Source organism: Ursus americanus, chromosome 11 (assembly GCF_024610735.1).
Source record: "Ursus americanus isolate L20-20 chromosome 11, mUrsAme1.1.p, whole genome shotgun sequence".
In the NCBI taxonomy this organism is placed as follows: domain Eukaryota; kingdom Metazoa; phylum Chordata; class Mammalia; order Carnivora; family Ursidae; genus Ursus; species Ursus americanus.
The window spans coordinates 65,468,964-65,489,530 of NC_142137.1; the positions used below are offsets into that span (position 1 = coordinate 65,468,964).

The following is a 20,567-nucleotide window of genomic DNA, read 5'->3' on the forward strand; positions in this document are numbered from 1 at the left end:
AGCTATTTATTCAACTTAATAGAGGGTGACACCCAATGAAGTAATAAGGTCCACGCTGCAGGACAGGTGCCTCAGTTGTTCCAAGCCACAGACTTTCGGTGACAGCAAGAGGGCTTCAGGTTAAACACCAGAAAATATTTGTATTCGTAAGACATCATAGCCACTGAAACAGGGTTGAGCTAAAACTTTGTGGCAAAGCCAATACGCAAATCCAAGCTGGTGATTTCTGCTAAGAGCTTTGGGTTGCGAGGTTTCCCAGCTTCGTCTCCAAAACCCTCATTTGAAACCACAGCGTTCAGCAAGTGAGTGAGAATTCATGCTTTCATCTGAAACCCATGCCAGCAAATGCATCTCTTGATGCAATTGGGGGTCTTAGCATCTTCTCTAAAGAACCAAACTAAGCCATGGAACTCCATCGCAAAGCCCTCCTCCTACCTCGAGAAGCACAAGCTCCACTTAAAGGTTCAATAAAACGATGAGAGGTGGGGAAGTGCTTGCTGGAATAGCACATTAGCTGCTACATTTAAGCCCCCACCACAGCATCCGAATGTCCTTGAGGTTTCAGAGGGAAACCTACATGGTATGAAATGTAGCAATTACTGGTCTATTAACATAGGATGTTAGTTGCTGTCAACTACATTCTCTAAAAGAGGGGTGGGGGATTCGTACTGCAAAGGTAAACTGCAAAATTTTTTTTCCGCCTAGGAAAGAAGAAATAAGAAATCTTGCTGGGGCACCATTTTGTCTCAGATGCAAAAACTTTCTGCTGGACGCAAAACAAAAGCTGGAAAAACAAGTGATGTCAGTGTCTCTCACCTACCGTGGCAAGCCTGGAAATCAAAGAATTTTTCAAATCCCAGGATTAGTCAGGAACAGAGAGTGCAAATGTGAGAGAGGAAAAAAGAAACGATTTTTAGAAGATTTTACCTAATGACCTTAAGACGCTGGCGCTGGAGAACGGAGTAGGTGGCTGTAATCCCCTCGGCCCTGGAGTCCCCGGGGAGCGCATCCACCCGACCTGGACTCGAAGGGAAGGCTGCCAGGAGGTGGTGCCCACAAGCCGGGTGAACTCCTCCGCGGGTGACACCCCGCCGCCACCCTCCCGCCCTCCTCCGCTGTCCCAGTTTTCTCTGCGCAGCCCGGCGCCTGTCGTTAGCGGGTAATTCATCCCCCAGCGCGTCAGCTTGTTAAGCTTTAGGCCTTTTTTAATGGCCTCAGGTGTGAGCAGCAAAGAGCCCCGTGGAGCAGCATTGGCCCGGCCGAGCGTGTCACCCGGAGCCAGGTGCGGATGGTCCCCGCGCGACCCGCGCCCACAGTGCTAGCTGGGCCCCAGTCCCCCCTCCTCCAGGCGTTAGGGAGGCCAGGAAGAGGGCCCCTCCAGGGAGCCTTCCTGTTTGAAAAGAAGGGAACTCAAAGGAGCGGGGGAGGAGCCCGCTTAAAAGAAGACAGTCCAGACATTCACCTGTGGTTAAGCAAGGACCTGTTAATCCCTCAGCTCCCCCAAATCACAGCAGAGCTGGAGGAGGATGAAGAGCTTGAAGGCGAGAGGAAGGGAACAGGGTGTTGAGCAGGAAGGATTTTTGCAGACCCTGTGGTTGGGGTATAGACACTAACCCGGGAAGGTAATTCTGCAAAATTGGAACACACAGGCACTCTATCTGTAGGCAACTCAATAGAGATTTGTCCCCTGTCTCTCAGCCTACTGACCCACTTTCCTTGGGCTACATCTCCCCAGATCCCTGCCCCTTGCTGAGTCTTCCTGTTAGCCAATAGGGAGAAAAGAGTAGGTCTGGGGATCACAATGAAAGTGGAATAACACCACGGGCCTGTTTGACAGTTTTTGAGAAAAACACAAATCTCTCTTTTCCCCAGAAAATTCTTCTTGAGCCAGGCCCCCATTCCCACTGTGCAGACACACAGACACATCAAGATCTCTCCTCTTGCTCCCTGCAAGGGCCTGAAATTCTACGTTTAGTCATATATTTTGTTAAAGCACTGAAAACATCTGCAGCTAAAAAAAAAAAAAAGTGTGTGCTCTTTTGGAAGGAGAATCCTTTGATCCATTCTTAGTTCTTAAAGTTGTGGCACAAAGAATTTTCTCAGAGTATCCAGCCAGTTACTTGAATGAGGCAAAGGATGAGTGAATTAAGTGGATATTGATGGCAAGTCCTGGGGTGTGAGATCCTGCCCAGTTGGGTTACCGCAGAAAGAAGCAGCACACACACGCACACACACACGCACACACACACACACACAGATTGTCTACGATTTTGTCTAAGATCAGGCTTAATCAGTTGTCAGAAGCCCCATATGGCCACTAATAATTTTGTTACATCCACTGGCGTGGTTCTAAAGAAATACAGTTACACGATCATTGGCACCATCTTCTCGGTCCCCCGAGTGTGAGTGAATATTGAGTGAACACGGTTCAGCACCAAGCACACTTAGGTCTGACTCCTAATTCTCCCACCTTCTCACACAGCTGCTTGGATTCAAGTTCCGCGCTCCCTCTGAGCAGCTATATGACCTCAGGCAAATTATCTGCCATCGCTGAGTCTCTCCAGCCTCATGTATGATCTGCATACAGTCACGTCGGACGATCCGTGGAAAGCGCTTAGCAGAGTGCCCGGCACGTAGTGTACGTAATACGTGCTCAACAAAAATGAGCTCTTTTTTTTTTTAATTTTTTATTTATTTATTTGACAGAGAGAGACAGCCAGTGAGAGAGGGAACACAAGCAGGAGAAGTGGGAGAGGAAGAAGCAGGCTCCCAGCGGAGCATGGAGCCTGATGTGGGGCTCGATCCCAGGGACCTGGGATCAGGCCCTGAGCCGAAGACAGACGCTTAACGACTGAGCCACCCAGGCGCCCCCAAAATGAGCTCTTTTTACTTTATTATTAATCGTGAGATTTTAGCCACGTGATTTTCCTTCTTTGAGCTTCAGGTTCCTTATCTGTGAAATGGAGATAGTCATATCTACTTTCACAGGAGCATTGCAAGGTCCGAAAGAAGTATATGTGAAGTGCCCAGCACCGTGCCTGACAGAGCACGGAAGCACTCAACAAAACGAGAGCGGCCACGTGGCTGAGGAAGATGAGGGTGATGAGGAAGGGAGGATTTTGATGTTAGTCATGTTGCAGCCAAGTCAGGGAACTCACAGGCATCAGCCCTACTCACCCATTTCCAGAAAAGGCAGACCTCCCCCGTAAGTACCCGTTCACCCCTGCTACGCCTGGAGGGAGATGCTGTCTGTCTCACCGGGTTGCTTCTCCTTTGCCAAATCGGTTTTAAGCCACAGTAACAAAGATCAAGTGATCTGGTCTGAAATGACATAGAACAGAACCCAAATTCAGGGACTCTCCCCATATTTAACTGTCGCCTCCTTTCCCCCTTTTTCCTAAGCTCTGATGGGAGGTAGTGTCTTAGAGAATTGACTCAGCTGCCCGTATTTGTTCATTACAGCTGTTGCTAGGAAGTTATTATGTAAATGGCTCTACTCCTCACTCTCCATTATGCTTTTTTCTTGTTATTGTGAGATGGAATTAAGTGCTAGCCCTGTGCTGAGTTTTCATTAGACTCTTTCCATACTCTTCCCTATTTTTCTCTCCGGCTTTATCAGTCACTTTAGAAGCTAATCCTTTTATATTTTAAGGACTTTAAAGAAGATGTAAAAATTCTCGAGTATCCTGGGGGAGGGGCTGGATTTCAAAGTGGATTGAGCTCTCCTTCTTCATTGTGTCAATATTTAGTGCCTGGCTTTTTTAATTTTCAAAATTCAAATTAAAACATCATCATGCTCCTATATGCTTCACTACCTCTAATAAGCAAAGAACAAGTTTCAACTTGACACACAGATAAGGCAGTGCTGAGCCACATTCATTACCATCCCTTTCACTGGATTAGGTAATCAAGTTTAATAAAGATGAAAACCTTTCAAGATAAAAGGAAAAAAATAAACACTCATGCTAAAAGTTCCTAAAAATTAAGGAAATACTGCAAAATCCATTTGGGAAACGTAGGACTAGGTGATTGTTCTATTTCTTGCCACATTCCAAAAGATACTTGTTCCGTGTTCCAAAGTGCAGAGTCAATATAATTTTTACCCCCCGAAGGCAGACCAAACATGTATGAAGATTTCAAAACCAGCCCAGCAGGCTTTCCAACAGATGGAAAGTGAGGTTGCACATTTCATTTCAGTTACCTGCTTCTAAATCATTGATTTTTGTAGAAATGTCACACCGTGCTTGAAGAGAAGTCTCTCTTTCTCTATAAACATACAGCAAACTTCGCAGAAAATGCCAACATTTTTAGTTAAGAGAGAAAGCTTCAAAAAAGCCCCTGAAATTCAACTCACTCTCCCATCTTATGCACACAATACCCAGTGACTTCAATTACATACCACCTTTCATCCCCACATGTCAGAAGCAGTTTTAAGCCTAAAACAAGCAGTGAATTGGCCTTACCCTGCTGAAAATTTGTGGGAAAAACAGTAGGAATCAACTACTTACTCTTTAGTTTCAATACACTGAAGAAAAAGGGTCAGACTTATTGCTTCAGGTAATAAGGCCAAAGCTGTAAGGGGTAAAAAGACTCCAGGTTTACACCTGTAGTTTTACTTTTCACGACGTTTTAACCTTCAGGCCAAATCTTCAAAGACGAGAACCAGCACTCTAATGTGAAAACACACATTCAAATTCGGTATCCCACCCAAACTACCTTCATTTAACCTAATTCTCCACTATGAAAAAAGGGCAAAAAAGAAAGAGAAGGAGAAGGAGGAGAAAAATTGTCAGTGAAGAAGGACTAGCACAAGTCTAGATGAGGCCAACGGAAGTAAGGTCAAACCACAGAGAGCACTGAGTTTCCAGAGGGGAAATTTAGGAAAAACACAAAAAGCAAATGACATAGATGGGTCTCATTTAATTCCTGATTCAAACTAAGGGTTAAAAAAGAAACAAACAAACAAACAAACAATCAGGGAAATCTAAGTGTGGTATAGACTGGGCATTAGACGATACCAAGGAATAATGATTAATTTTGTGAGGTGTGCCCGTGTATTGTGGAAACATGAGGAATATTTTTAAGAGATGCACACTTGCATATGCACAGGTGAAATGAGATCTGGTTGGGAATTATGTTAAAACACTTAAGCAAAAATGAAAAGAAATGAATAGAGGAAGCAGGGCAGGAAACTTTAGACCGCTGAATCTGGGTAAAGGGCATATGAAGAGTCACTATTATTCTTCTCATTATTAATACATTTGTGTATGTTTGGGACTCTTCACAATGAATACTTCACGGAGTTCCTCTTACTCAAAAAGGTTGAGAATCCCTAAGCCAGGGGTACAAGAGTTTCTTGAGCGTTTATCTGGTGGAGACAAGAGGCAGCTCCCCTAACTGGTGTGTAAATAGCCCTGAGGTCTCAGGCATCAGGGTAAAGATGATCAATGGTCTTTGGTCAAGAAGACCACCCCTCTCAGGAAGCATGTTGACCAATTATGACTTCTCTCTCCCTAAAGGCTGAGCTCAATGTTTTTATTAACCTAATAACACATGTGGGGGGGGGGAACCAGTTCAGGGAAGCCCATTAATTATGGTTAACTGTAGCATGAAGCTATGCAGAAGTGACTAAGACAGGCCATAGGGGTAGAGACAGATAGTATTTAATAGATGCACTAAAGTGACAGAGGTGCCATGTTAGAAGGACTGGTGAGATGCAGAGTGGCACTGTCTACCTGAAGGATCAGGAACGGTTTCATAAAGTGACTTGTAAGGTGACTTTTCAACACCTCCCTGTCCTCACTGCTACACTTGCTCACTATTCGTGGCATATGTTGGTAATCAACAAGTACTTCTCGAACGTTATTGAACACTCTTGCCACTCTCCCCAAAGACTGTCAGTGGCTCAACTTGGTACAAAATGAAATCCTAGTTCGTCAGCCAATCATTCAAGACCCAGCATGACCAGACCCTTCCTCCTCTGCAGCCTGTCTGGACTTACTCCTCCAAACCCATCCCAGTGAGCCCCATCTCTCCAGAGCTCCTCCAACCCTGATCACTCAACACGTCCAGGGTGTACCTGTGTCCAGACCAAACGCAGGAGGAAAAGAGATGAAGGTGGGTGCTTGAGGTGGGGGCAGCTTCAGGGGGTCAGGAGAGAGATCAGTGGCATCTGCTAATGACCCTGATCAATAAGGAGGGAAGAAAATTATTGTTCAAGTCAGTTGAGTACAAGTCAGTGCTTTGGGAGGTGAGCATGGACTTATAGGTGGGGAGGGGGGGTACATGAGACAGGGAAGGTAAGAAGCCAGTGAGAGCGTGTTGTGAAGGGGGGGGTACAACAGCGAGCCATCGGACTTACTGCCACTGGGGAACTCAGAGACAGTCCATAGAGCCCATGCTGAGAGGGACCCCTCTAGAAGGAAGTAGCCCAGATACTTATCCACCAGCTCTAGTCAATCACTGGCTGAGAACCTGGAGGAGAGGAGAGTCACACGTGCCCTGCTTCCCACGCACGGCCTCGTAGCTCTGGGAGACAGTGAGCGGCAGGTGTGAAAGATGGAAGCTGGGCTACCATGCCTGGAAACTGTAAAATGCTGTAAGCATATGAGCCATTGTCTGTTGCATGTGCCCACGTTTAGACATATATACCATATAGAAAGCTCTGAAGTCATGTTCATTTAAACTCCAAAGATGGAAGAAAGCATTACAATGGGTTAATCTTGGTATTTGATGAAGTTCATCTTTGCATATCATCTTTCTATAGCAGGAGTCAACAAACTAAAGACTACAAGCAAAGCGGGCCCTTCTCAGTAAATAAAGTTTTATTGGAACGCAGTCATGCGCATTCACTTCCACTGCTGCTTGCGTGCTACGCTGTCAGAGCAGAGTGGCTGCCACAGACATCGCGTGGCCTGCAAAGCCAAAAATATTTATATCTGACTCTTCATATGAAACACCTTTGTTTCCCTGGCAGCCTTTTCTTCTGAACCATCATATAAGAAGAAGCCCAAAAGCAATCTCTAATTTCCCGATTAGTCCTTCTGTCCCTAAAGAAATGGCTTCCCAACCTGTGTGTCCGTCGTGCCATATCCATTCTTCAGCATGTCTCCTACTGCACCGCGCTCTAAGTAGTCCCCTACGCACCGTGCTCACCGCCGCCACGAGAACTGAGCTTTATTCACATTTAGATGCCTAATGTCTAGACCTCCAACAAATGCATACTTAAATAAAGTAAATTCATTTGGGAGATCTGAGCTCCATGGTCATCAATCCAGCTTGGGTTGGGGTCCAGAAAATGCGGACAACTTTCTCAAGATCGCATACATGGCCGTATCAGACCCAGGTAGTCCCCTTGTTCGTAGTCTGCGGTTGTCTGTTATTTACGGATGCAGTCAGGCCACACGACTGCCCTCAAAATGCATGTGCTACATTTAACACGTGGCATTCCTGGAAGAAGAGCTCAAGGTGGTGATTTTAATCTACACGGTCTCCGAGTGGCCCGGACCGCTCTACCTGCGGAGCCCCTGGTCTGTCTTGGCCTCACAGCGGCCATGGCCACGGTCTACATCTCTGAAAACCCTCCTCCATCCACCAACCATTGTTCCCAAGATCAAACCTCAAAAGTCTCTCACAGGGCTCCAGTGACCCCGTTATCTTCCAAAACCACCTTAGGTGTCAGTAATAAATCTTTTGACTTCTGAAGAGGTAAATCAAAGCTTTGGACATAACTAGCAAAAAAAATGGCTTTTCATTATTTCTGCCGATTAGAACCACAAGTGTTCAGATGGCAGCTTTCAGAGCTACTGAAACAGTAAACAATAACACAGCATCTTTACTGCCTGATAACGAGAAGCGCCTTACCTTCATCAAAATAAATCTCAGCAGACTTCAACACCCTTCGAAAAAGCTAGAGAAAATAAAAAAGAAAAACGTTAGCGAAATGATATTTTATTTATATCTTTTATTTATGTCCTGCTTTTTTAAAAATAGGCATCTCACACCCTAACTACAGGCAAAAGCCACATCGAAACACTTCAGGAAATTTGTTACCTGCTTAGCGATTTTTTTATGTAATTCAGAAAAAGTTAAGCCAAGCTACAGACGAAAGCCTTTGCCACAAACTGCCTATCACCCCTAGCCCATCTGAGGCCCATTTCACTGACTGAGCCGCCCAGGCATCCCACTCGGAGGCCCATTTAAAAGCCAAATGAGGCCTTTTTTTTTTTTAAATATCCATGTCCAGATAAATTTAAGAGCTATTTTTCTCTCTTCAGGAAAGACAGAGCTTAATTTTTCAGGATTTCCAAAAATAGCTGCCTTACTCCTCTTCGTGTCAGAATCCTACCTCAAAATCCTACCTTTTTTACGGTGGCGACAATCTATGTCAAATCTATTCAAAGTAATGCTTTGCTTTCGGTAGATATTTTAAAGATGCTAAGTTTACCCTTGTTTCATATCTTTAAAATAAGCCCGTATAGAAGAACACAATGGGGAAAAAAACAGCTGGAAAAAGTCCATAATGGGCAACATCAGCATTATCATCTCCACTCTGCAAAGAAGGATGACCCCTGAAAATGTGAAGGGACTTCCCAAATTCACAACGAGCGCAGAGAAAGAACTGAAGCATGGTCCTTCTACCTTCCGGTATGAGGCCTTTCTCTGGCACGGGGCCGACATCTGTGTCCAACAGTGCTTACTTCTCTTAATTATACTCTTTATGCATTTCGTAAATTTTAATTAAAAGGAAAAAAGCAAGAATAGACTGTTAAACTAATACACGTCAAGCAGCTTAAGGTTATCACAAAAGCTACAAAATGCCATGACTGACTGACATTTCTCTGGGACGTCTTGGTTTTCGGCAGCTTTTCCATTCAACCTGATCAGTCTCTTTGGTCCAGACTTTGCAAGAGAACAATCTGAATAGGACCGCATAAAGTCTGAGAGGTTAACATTATCAAGTTCAGACTCCTGTCCAATGTGATTGCTTAGATGATACTTTCCCCACCCCTCACGGCGAACAACCGCTGTAATCATTCGAGGACCCACCAATGATGCTGATTAACCTGAAACAAAATGTTTACAGAAAAAATTATGATCTCTATATAAAAATTATATATCTCTCTATATAAAATGCACTTGAACTCATTCAATCTAGAGCCACTCCATGAACAATGGGTAAGCTAATATTTCAAGATAAGTGTATGGAGAAATGTATCTGTCCTAGGAGAAAATTACAATATCCCAGGGGGAATTTTTCTCTCTCTATATATCTATCTTTGGAAAAAGATTTTTATCTGTGGGATTGAAAACAAGAAAAGATACCCATGCATTAATAAGGAGAGGCAGAATCCACTGTTATTCGCTTAGCTACAAACAGTAGCCCCTGAGAAAATGATCCATTCAAATAATAATCTCTTAAAATGATATTTGACTATTATATACCCAATGTGATTTGTGTTGAATTTAATTATCTAAATTTAAAATACAAGAGACATCTAAAGCCATTATTTCATTTGGAGTTGAATGAAGTAAGTCATTTGGAAGTACAGTTTAATTTTTAAAAGTCGTAGCATAACTAAGGGAGATTTCCTCTATTTCAACTCTGGAAACACACAAGAGCAGGCTGGGATGCTTAATTGTAAAGTGCTATATTATCAAAGGGAGCAAAATTAAGTAGTCAGATGTATTTGCTACATTAAGGCAAAATGAAAACTACTATGATTAGAGCAGTGTGAGAAAAATGGAGGTAAAATACTTTCTGTTTAAATTACAGCAACGGCTACAATTAAAAGAGCACTTTGCTACTTGCTGGATAGCAGGAAGATTGTTTTCTTATGCCATTTGGCATTTGGGGGGATTTTCATACAGCCCTGCTCCAGCCCAACTCCAGCCTTCCTGGATGGCTCTCCTGAGAAGCAGGGACCTCTGCAAAGCTTCTTGAAAAGGCCACAGGAAAGAAGCGGCTCAGACAATCTAATCATGACCAAAAAGAACCAGACACAGGAATGAGAATGTCAGTCAAATTCAGTTCACAGAGGGGTGGCCTCGGCTGCTCTCTGTTGTCCCTTGCAAATGGCTATGGTGGCCTCTGGAACAGGCAGATACTGAGAAATGCAAATACCTTTTTAAAAACTCTTATTAGTTTTAAAAATAAAGACAACACTTATTTTTTTTTTTGCAACAAATCTATATAAGTCAATCAAGACTGAACTATGGAGACCAAAACCCAAATCCATTCTGCGCCCCATTAAGTGTGGGTTGTGTTCTCAAAGAGATTCCTATGAATTTTCACACATACAAGAGGAGATCGTAATAGGCATACTCTTCTGCCTGGCACATGCCCTCACGCTCTTTTCCCCTGCCCTTTTGCTGACCAGTAGCCTCAACAACCCACACTTTAAGTCTTCCTAACTTTTGAGGAAGCTTGCAGGCTGTGAGCAAGTTATGTGAGTAGAAATAATGAGCCTGGCATTTTCTCTGAGCCAGAAATCAACCTTACCTGCATTGTTCTGCAACCTTCCCATCCGCGTGTTCTGAGAGGCCCAGCAGTAGATAGAAAAGTCGAGAGGGGCTTTTCCTTGGTGCTATGGGTAGGTCTCTACAGTGTTTCCCAAGGTTGTCTGATAGTACAGATCACCTGAGCAAGTATTTAAAACACAGAAAATCGGGGTCTCTCCTCTGAAGAGGTTGACTTTTTCACATCACGAATGGGGCCGTTGGATCCATATTTTTGCCAAGAGCTTCAGTTATTTCCTATAAATGGGTGGTTTGGTAAATTGTGTTCTGTGCACTTGGGCGAAATCAGGATTCACCTAATCCTGAAGAAAAGAAGAAAGGGGTAAAGGACAGAAGTAACTTGCAAGAGAAGAAACACATCAGAAAGAAATAGACAAGTGCTAGGGAAAAAATCCTGCCTCACTCTTCATTTCTGTGTAGACCTCGACGTAGGGGGCATCGATTACTCCACTTTTTTTAGATTTCTTGTTGAGTTCCCTGTTTGTCATTTTGTAGCATACCTCGCTCTCTCCCTGTAGGTATTAGCAACACAACAGCTTTTATTTACTCAAAACTGAGGAGTCTGAATAATTAGGAGTAGCAAACAATGTTTCCTCTTTTTGTGGAGGGCCCAGAATGAAGAGGTCACCCAGGTGCTGAGGTCAGCAGAGAGAGGAAATGTACAAAAGAGGCCCAAAGGTAATTCTGGGGATTTGTGCTCTGATAGAAATTCTGGAAAGTTGTGGCGACTGGAGTGCAGTGTAGAGGAAAATCGTGATGGAACCTGTTCTCCTTGTTGTTTATTTTGATATAAAAGTGGTGTGAAGCCCCAGGAATCTCCCAGCCAATCTCTCTGTCTTGGGGCCTCTCCTGGGATGAGCAGAGAGCATACTTCCCGCCCACATCTTGTGAGCTGACTGTGGCAACACAGTGTTTCTGAAGGACTTGACCGTCTCCATCTTGGAAGATGCCAAACATCTATGTTTCCTACAATCCGAATCCTTCCTATTTGCTGGATGTTTCACCTCAACTATAAATGAAGATCTCTCTTTCCTTTGTTATTTATGTAGGTGACTCCACACACCCCCTTTCGAGCCTGAGGGTCTAGGCTATAACTCACGTTATGATAAAAAGGAATATCTGTTCATTTTAGCAGTTGCCGCTGCAAGGATATATTTCAAACACATTTGTAGTGAATGATCACACTATATGGCACTGTCAAATTGACATGAGAAGTTCCCAGAATAGTGAGCAATTAATACGGAATGTACTACAAATCACTGGGGCTCAGGCTGAAGACGGAGCACTGCTTCCGCACACCGAGAAATGAATTTGTATGCCAGCTGCATAAGAGAAATGCACTAGTGGTCCTGGGCTGCGGCTGTATGACTTAGCAACGTGGAATCGAATACGTTAATACTGCTGCCCAGACACGATAGTCGTGCACTGGAGAGGCAGACAAAACCCACAGCGCAATGCCCTTTTCCTCCATGAACGGTGGTATTCAGGAACATGAACTGGCCTAGGCCATCCCACAGGCTGCCCGGCAACCCAAGCTGCAATCGGGCTCAAATTCAGAGGAAAGGCTTTGGGCTTTTATTAAAGTCCCATTGGATGGTTCATTTACCATTCACCTGTCTCGTGTTTTCAAATTTATAAATGGGTTACCTTTTAAATAGAGTTCATTGTTTATCTAGAAACTCTGCTTCCTTCAAGATCTATTCTGTCTACACCACTTCCCAAGACTAGCAGGATCACACACACAGCTAAAGGAAAGTGGCATTATTTTATATTAAATAATGATTGCTTAAAATGATTATTTGGAAGTTAATCAGGACTGGCTTATGACCTCAGTTCACATAATACTGATTTAATAAATGTCCTGAAGGAAAATACACTCACTTCTCATGAGTTTAACCTACTCCCATGACATAACTCATACCTTTAAATAATCTGGTTAGATACTTGTGGTTAAGTGTAATGAATAATCAAATAACTATCTCCTCTCAATGACAAGACATAATTACTGTGAATTCCAACACTGAAAAATATAATGTAATAGACTAATAATGCACATATATATCACAAAGTATTTACAATTACACTATTCATATAAATTACCATTTTTAAAAAGTAATAGTTTTTCTATATATGGAATACATTTATTATAGAACATGAAATGTGTTAAAATTGAGAAAACAGTTATAATAGATATTGATATGATACTTAATCATATTGTTTTTTTGTTTTTCATCATGAAGAAAAATTACCATCATTTTAATATGACTGTTTAATCCTTTTACCTTAAATAGAATATAATAATGAATACATTATACAGTATATTTTTAATTCACATAATATTATTGAAAAGAATATTACATTATATTTACATGCCACTTGTGTTAATAATTTTTAAGCTACATTTAGTCATTATTATTACAGAGTAATACATGCTCATTGAAGAAATGTTAGAAAGAAAAAAAAAAACAGAAAATAACAAAGAAGAAAATAAGAATCTCCCACAATCATCACTGAGAGATAACAAGTACCAATATTTTGAGACCCAGGTGACCCATGAATTTGGATAGGAAAAAAATATATCTATACATCCTTACTGAAATTTTGCATTTCCTTTAACCATCAACGTAGACAACAGTCACATTAAAAGATAGGGAATCTTAATAAAAACAAAGAGGGGGTGACACTCGGGTGGCTCAGTCAGTTGAGCATCTGACTCTTGTTTTCTGCTCAGGTCATGATCTCAGGGTTGTGAGATTGAGCCCCATGTGTTAGGCTCTGTGCTCTGCTTGAGATTCTCTCCCTCTCCCTCTGCCCCACCCCTCTGCTCATGTGCACTCTCTCTCTCTCAAATACATAAATAAAGTCTTTAAAAAAATAAAAACAGAGAGTGAAAAAAAAAAAAAGGACTGAAATTTCTAAAACTGAAAAATACAATACCTGAAATGAAAATGCACTGGATAGCCTTCACTGGGTGGCTCAGTCGGTTAAGCATCTGCCTTTGGTTCAGGTCATGATCCCGGGGCCCTGGGATCGAACCCTGCGTCAGGCTCTCTGCTCAGCCGGGAGCCTGCTTCTCCCTCTCCCTCTGCCTGCTGCTCTGCCTGCTTGTGATCCCTCTCTCTCTCAATCTGTCAAATAAATAAATAAATAAAATCTTTAAAAAAAAAAAAGAAAGAAAAGATCAATGAACTTGAAACTAGATTAAATAGAAATTATAAATCAAGTAATATTAGCAATGTCTGTGACCTTATCATCAATAAGAATCACATTATAGTTATTACAGATGTCTTAGTATTTATACTCATCAATACTTTGAAATTACACTATTAGATGCATCACTAAATCACACACGATAATAGTATCTGTCTACAGATATATGATACACAACATAGCTGACCTACTATTAGTCAAATCTGCACCTTGCAGTGGTTTAGCCACCAAGCAGAGAAGTAGCATGTTTTCATCATTGGAGTTAAACTCAAATAGCTTTGATGATAGACTTCCAGTTTCGGCCATGATAGAGTAATGAGTATCAGACTGTAGACAACCACTAAACTTTACAGTTGTATGAAGCAACTATTTTCATCCATTGGCAATAAAAATCGCAAAGCTGTGATCCACGAGAAAAGGGAAACACACGAGATAAACTTCACATCCACCCCAGTTTTCTGCCTAGGAGCACTTTCCAAAGTGCAGAACATGAAACTGAAACCAAAACAGAGAATAGGAAACAAAATCTGTTTGGGGCTACCACTAGAATTTGCAGGTCAGGAGAAGGTGAACAGTGAAGGATTTCCAGAAATCTGCAGTGTCGCTATGAGTCTTAGAATTAAACTACACAGTGCATGCTCAGGGAAAGACTCTGAAAAGCCTACCATAAATGAGTTGCAGGGAGGTCTAACTTAGATTTTGGAGATTTTATCATGGTAGGAGATGGGACATTGACCAAGCAAAGTGGAGATCCCAAGATGGACATTCTGGGCATTCACTTAAGACCTAAGAAAGTTCACACTTTAAGGGTGGTTCCATTCTGTAACTGAGCCTCTTAATTAACTGCTTGACAGAACAAAATTTAATACTCCTTAAAAGTAAAGGACATAATCCAAACTATCAACAGGTTAGCATCTATAATGCCTAGCATATAGTAAAAAAAGTACTAGATATATGAAAAAGCAAGAAAATGTGATTCATAATCCTTGGTAGAAAAAAAATAGGTATAAACAGTCCCAGAGATGATATAGCTATTAGACTTACAAGACAAAAATTTCAAAACAAATTTGTAAATATGTTCAAATATTTAAAAGAAAATGTGAACAAATGACTCCACAAATAAGGAATCTAAGAAATAGAAAATATTTGAAACAATCAAATGAAATTTCCAGAGTTTAAAAGCAAAATATCTGAAATAAAATATTCATTGCATGGATTTAAAAGCACATTTGACACTACAGAATATATTGGTAAACTTGAAGGCAAATAGGAACGAAAACTGAAGCACAGAAGCTTCAGTTATTTAGTCTATGAAGTATATAGATGAAATATAAATGAACAAATCCTTATAATATGCGGAATAATATCAAATAGTCTAACATACATGTAAATGAAACTTAAGAAAAAATGAAGGAAAATTTGTGATAGAAAAAAATTAAGAAATACAGCAAATTTTTTCCAAATTTTTCTCCAAATTTCAAATGCACAGAACCAAAAAACATTCAATGAAACCCAATAACACACACACAAATTCCACACATAGACACAAAATATTCAAATTACTGAAAACCAAAAATAAAAGAAAATCCCAAATGCAAAGAAAAAAAGACAACTAACATACAAAAGAACATCAAAAGGAACGAATACAGTCTTCTCATCAGACATGCAAACAAGAAGACAACACAATGGTATCTTTAAAGTGGCAAGGGGAAAAACTCTTAAACTAGAATTCTACATTTAGCATAAATATTCTTCAAAAACAAAAATGAAATAAAGACATTTTCAGATAAACAAAACCTGAAAGAATTACTTAACAGGGGAACTTCGTAACAGGATTAAAGGCATTTCTTCAGGCTACAGAAAAACTATGTAAAACACAAACTCAGATTTACCGGAAGGAATGACGAATGCCAGAAATTGTAAATACATGGTTAAATATAAAAGACTCTTCTTGCTTCTTAATTCCTTTAAAAGAAAATCGACTGTTTAAAGAAAAAATAACAATGTACCTGGCATGTATAGCATACATAAAAGTAAAATGTGTGACAACAATATCACAAAGGATTGGAGGGTATAAAGAGCTATATGGTTAAGTTCTTACATAACACATAATTACACATAAAGTGATTAAATAAATGTATTAAATAAATATTAGCAATTATTCTTTATTATTATAATTATTAATATATTATTAATAGATATTAATTAAGTATTAAATAAATATTAATCTAAACTAGACTATAATAAAGTAAAGATGCATATTATAATCCCTTCAGCAAATACTAATAGAGAGAACAAAGTGATTGTGATAGGTAAAATAACAACTTCCCAAAAGATGTCCAGATCCTAATCCCCAGAACCTATGGATGTGTTAACTCTTATGGAAAAGGGGACTTTGAAGATATTATTAAATTAAAGATACTGAGATCGGGAAATTATCATGTTTTATCTAGGTGAACCCAATATAATCACAAAGGTCCTTATAAGTGAAAGAGAGTCAAAAAATGAGATGTGATAATGGAAGAAGTCAGAATGACATAATACCTGGTTTTGAAGAGAGAAGAGGGCAATGAATGATCCACTGAGCATGGACAGCCACAAAAAGCTAGAAAATGCAATAAAGTGGATTCTCCCCTGAAGTCTACAGAAGAACTGTAGCCATCCTGCTGACATCTTGGTTTTAGCCCTATGAGACCCATTTTAGCCTTTTGACTTCTAGAACCATAAAATAATAAATTTACATTGTTTTAAGCCACTACATTTATGGCAATTGGTTATGTCAGCAATAAGAAACATAATACAGTAATTAAGCTAAAAAGCTCAAAGAAGAGATAAAATGGGATATGAAAACTATTAACTTTCAAAGAGCAAGAAAGAGAAAATGGAACAAAAAATAGATGGGGAAAACAAATATCAATAACTTTCAAAGGATTTAAATCATACAAACTATGTTCTCTAACCACAAAGCAATTAATTTAAATCAATTTTTAAAATCTAGAAATTCCCCACATGTTTGGAAATAGCGTATTACACTTCTAAATATCACTGAGCCAAAGAAGAAATCACAAGGGAAATAGAAAATATTTCAAATTGAACAACAATGTGAATCTGACATACCATGATAGATTATATGAGATGTATGAGATAAAGCAGTGCTTAGAGGAAAAACTATAGCTTTAAATCCTTCTATGATAAAAGAAGAAAGTTTTGAAATTAGTGATCTAGATTTTCACCTTAAGAATCTAAAAAACAATGAGAAATTAAAACCCAAGGTAAGTAGAAGGAGAAAATCATAAAGATCAAAGCTGAAATAAATAAAATGAAAAACAAACAGTAGAAAAAATTAACAAAATCAAAAGGGTTTTTTTATTTAAAAATATTAGCAAAATCTATTCATCACTATCATGACCAAACAATAGAGAGAAAAAAACCCCCACAAATTACCAAATTGACAATTTCTGTTAGTTAAACATGAATTTACCCTGTGACCTAGAAATTCTACTCCTAGATATTTACCCAAGTAAAATTAAAATATATTTCCACAAAAAGACTCATACAAAAAAGATAATAGGGTGTTATTCATAATAGCCAAGATCTGGAAATAACTCCAAAAGTCCACTAACAGGAAAATGGATAGACAATATGTGTATAAAGAAATATCATTTGGTAATAAATAAGAACAAACAACTATACACAAAATAACATAGACAGGGGCACCTGGGTAGCTCAGTTGGTTAAGCGTCCAACTCTTGGTTTCAGCTCAGGTCATGATCGCATGGGTCATGAGATTGAGCCCTGCATCAAGCTCGGTGCTCCGTGGGGAGTCTGCTTGAAGATTCTCTCCCTCTGCCCCTCCACCCCCACTCAAACTCACTCTCTCTCTTTCTCTCTCTGAAATAAATAAATAAATCTTAAAAAAATAACATAGAGTTCAAAAACAATAAGCAAAATAAAATAAACCAGATACAAAACAGTATATACTACATGACTCTATTTGTAGAAAGTACAAAAACAGGGAAAAAGTAAGCTATGTGTAAATCATAGCACCAATAAAGGGTTAAAATCCAAAGTATATAAGAAACCCTGGCAACTCAAAAGATATATATTTATATATTTCACACTTAAAAAATGGACCAAGGACCTGAATAGACATTCTTTCCAAAAAAGACATACAAATGGCCAACACACACATGAAAAGATGCTCAACATCACTAATCATCAGGGAAATGCAAATCAAAACTGCAATGAGACATCACCTCACAGCTATTAGAATGATTATTAACGAAAAAAATAGAGGCTAACAAGTATTGTCAAGGATGTGGAGAAAAGCTAACCCATTTACACTGCCGGTTGGAACGTAAATTGGTATAGCTATTATAGGAAACAGTATGGAGGTTCCTCAAAAAATTAACAATAGAGCATACCAGTTCTAGGTATATATCCAAAGGAAATGTAATCATTATCTCAAAGAGATATGTGCATCCCCATGTTCATTGCACCATTGTTCAAAATCAAGATATAGAAACAACCTAACGGTCTATCCACAGATGAACGGATAAAGAAAATGTGATATTTATACACACACACACACACACACACACACACACACACACACACACACACAGGAATATCATTTAGCCTTAAAGAGAAGGGAAATCCTGCCAATTGCAACAACATGGATGAAACTGGAGGGCATTATGCTAAGTGAAATAAGCCAGTCAGAGAAAAACAAACACTGAATCACATCATTTACATGTGGAATCTAAAAAACAGAAAAAAAATTAAGTTGCACTCATGGAAGCGGAGTGAAATGGTAGTTGTCAGGGGCTGGGAAAGTAGTGGAGTGGGGGAGGGGAGATGCTGGTCCAAGGGTATAAACTTTCAGTTTTAAGATGAATAAGTTCTCAGCAGCATGGTAACTATAGTTAATAATAATTTGTTGAATACTTGAAATTTGCTAAAAGACTAGATCTTGAGGGGCGCCTGGGTGGCACAGTGGTTAAGCGTCTGCCTTCGGCTCAGGGCGTGATCCCGGCTATCTGGGATGGAGCCCCACATCAGGCTCTTCTGCTATGAGCCTGCTTCTTCCTCTCCCACTGCCCCTGCTTGTGTTCCCTCTCTCGCTGGCTGTCTCTATCTCTGTTAAATAAATAAAATCTTTAAAAAAAAAAAAAAAGACTAGATCTTGAAAGTTCTCACCAAAAACAATGAAAAAGAAGTACATAGGGTGATACATTAATTGACTTGATTGTTGTAATCATTTCACTAGGTATATGTATATCAAATCATCACATCGTACCTTTAAATATGTTACAATTTTGTCAATTATACCTCAATAAAGCAGGAAGCAGGGGGAGAAGCTATGGCAATATTCCACTTTGTTAACATCTGCTCCTTCTCTAGATTGTAAACTTCGAGAAGACAAGAGTCAAGTTCATCTCATCTTAATATCCTTCAGTGGATATGAATCAAAATGAGTTGAACATCCTGGAAGGATCTAGGGGCATCTATCAGTCAGTCATTAGAGGTAGGCATGATCCTATAAAGTGATGGAAAAAATATACACTTCAAGATAAGACAGACCCTGGGTCAAATCTGCACTGCTTTTTACCAAGTTGCTTCCCCTTTCTGAAATTCAGTTGCCTCATTTGTGAAATTACGGGTGATGCACCTGATTCATAGAGCTTTGCTGGGTTAGTGAAACGGTGTCAGCACAATGCTTGGTAGTAGGATCCAGTCCATGAGAATGTCTAGGAAACCTCTATAGATACCGGTTTCCTCGTGTTTTGAGTAAAATGGTCTCTGAGGTCCCCCTTAGTGTTATGAGTCCTTGAATCTATGAGCATTCAGTCAGTCAACGAAGATACTCATTTCTCTGCTGAAGCCTGAAGATACAAATGGAATAAAACAACTTTCTGACTCTCAAGGAAATTATGGTCCAATGGAAAGGGCAAAACAGTAAATGCTGGCATGGAAGTAGAGAAAATGTGGCAATGAGAGACAATAAAGGCAATAAGAGGTATGCTGCTCCACCCTGTGTCAACAGTCTTATTTTATGGATGAACCAGAACAAGGCTAGGACACAGCTAGCGGAAGGGCAAGACTGGGTCCAGTCCTAACTTCTGGCTTTAATGGGTCCTGAGCTCTAATCTGACTCAACAACGGCTCATACATCCGCTTGACATTTGCTGGAATATACCACCCTGGGTTGTACCTGCAAAGGTAACCCACATTTGTAGAAGCCAATTATTGGCCAAAAAGACCCGCACGGTTTTGTATGGATGGGTGTGCTGCGAACAGCACTGTCTGTCAAGACACATTTACACACGAGAAGTAGAGAAAAGGTAATTATGGGAAAGATTAATGTTGATTTTCCTGGCTTTACTTGGGTTTAAAATCAGAAGCTTACCTCTTCATTAACACAGGTGATTAAGCTGATTACACCATTATAACTAGTAATCGGTCAGATGGCTTGATGAGACTAATTTATTGTCATTACTCTGACATACATTTCTTACGCACAGCACCCAAAAGAGGAGAGTTTGTGTTTGTAAGGCCACAGTCCCTCATCAGAAATTCTCAGTGTCAGATGGTTTTGAGAGTCAGAAATTTTTGGACCTCAGAAAGGTAATTTGGTACATATATCGTTCAGCATATAACACTCCCGGCAGGGTCTGGGCAGGTACTCTGCAATCAAACAGCAAGACACATGAAGTGTCACATTAAGCAGGATAAATAAAGACAATGAAGAGACTATGTCCACTCAGGCCAGGTTTTGTGGCCAAATGAGTTCAGGTCAGCTCAGGTTTTGCCACCTAAAAGAAAACACTGGATTCTCA

The 20,567-nt window shown here is 40.2% G+C and overlaps 1 long non-coding RNA gene across 4 annotated transcripts in view; it reads right to left on the reverse strand.

The window, feature by feature from the left end:
• LOC123797398 (uncharacterized) overlaps positions 1–20,567 on the reverse strand; it is a 61,125-nt gene that overhangs the window by 12,203 nt on the left and 28,355 nt on the right. For 3 of the 4 annotated variants that reach the window (XR_015726156.1, XR_015726157.1, XR_015726158.1), the window contains exons 5-7: positions 13,456–13,646; positions 10,502–10,820; positions 7,864–7,909 (exon numbers count right to left, since the gene is read on the reverse strand). This is a non-coding gene — a long non-coding RNA (uncharacterized LOC123797398). Of the gene's footprint in view, positions 1–1,531; positions 3,322–7,863; positions 7,910–10,501; positions 10,821–13,455; positions 13,647–20,567 lie in introns of those variants that run through there. The other variant, XR_015726155.1, reaches the window with a different exon arrangement.